A 1,108-nucleotide genomic window follows, 5' to 3' on the forward strand; every position below is an offset into this window, starting at 1 on the left:
CAGAATTTTGGAATTTCCAAAAGTTAGGGGGAGGAAAACAACTAGAAGTGAAATCGAAAAAGATTGAAATAGCTAAAAAGTCATTTCAATTAGGCCACGCTCCTTTTTCCTCCTGTATGCTTTTTAGGGGTGTCCCATTAGGTTTGATGGTAAGTGTCAAATGAGGTATAACTTAGCTAAAGTGTGTAGTAAGTGATGGGACCATAAATNAGGTGTTTGCAAAAGTTAGGTCACCATTTCCAAATGACCTTGAAAAGGCCTAACATGACTCTGGTGTATTTTCTAGCTCATTTGAAGGTGGTGGCCTAAGTTTCTTAACATGATTTTTCTAGGCCATCAAAATTTATGTCCAAGAAGTGGTTTAACGTTAACCTGGTGCGCTCTGATGTCATTTTCCCATCGTGGCCTAGGAATATCAAGTTGGAAAAAGTTAGGCCAGTATGGTGAATGACTCGAAAAACGCATCAGACCATTTCTAGGTCATCCAAGGCCGGTGGCCTAACTTTCTCAACGTCAATTTTCTAGGCAATCAAAATTTATGTCCAGAAATAAGCCTAACATTCACCTCTCGTGTTTCTATGCAATAATTTTACCATAGTGGCCTAGAAAATTCAACGTAAGAAAGTTAGGCCACAAATCCACATTTTACAGGATGAAATCGTATTCTGTGACCGGTGTGATCGTGGCTTCCACACCTTCTGTGTGGGCCTGAAGGCGTTGCCACGTGGCACGTGGATATGTGAGAGCTACTGCTCAACGGATCGACAACATGCAGCACGACGAGCGTCGAACGCAACGGTGTCCAGTGGAAGACGTTGAGGGAATTCTTGAGACGTGGATTTTATAATTTTATTCTATTTATTCTTTATGGCGCGTCCAAAGCTTCCAAATCTGGGATTTCTGGGCCCAGAAAGTAGTCCAAAGTGACGATCAGATTCCCAAGATTACCAATTGGGCAATATTTTAACCAGTGCGACAATGTAATTTTTCATTGCGACAAAAGGTACAGAAAATCATGTAGATTCACATAAAATAAAGAAAAAACTCGAAAAAAATTCCTTCATTGAGAAAAACGTCATCGAAAAATGACTTTTTTCGGATAAGAGCC

This window comes from Caenorhabditis briggsae (assembly GCF_000004555.2).
Source record: "Caenorhabditis briggsae complete genome, chrV, whole genome shotgun sequence".
NCBI classification, from domain to species: domain Eukaryota; kingdom Metazoa; phylum Nematoda; class Chromadorea; order Rhabditida; family Rhabditidae; genus Caenorhabditis; species Caenorhabditis briggsae.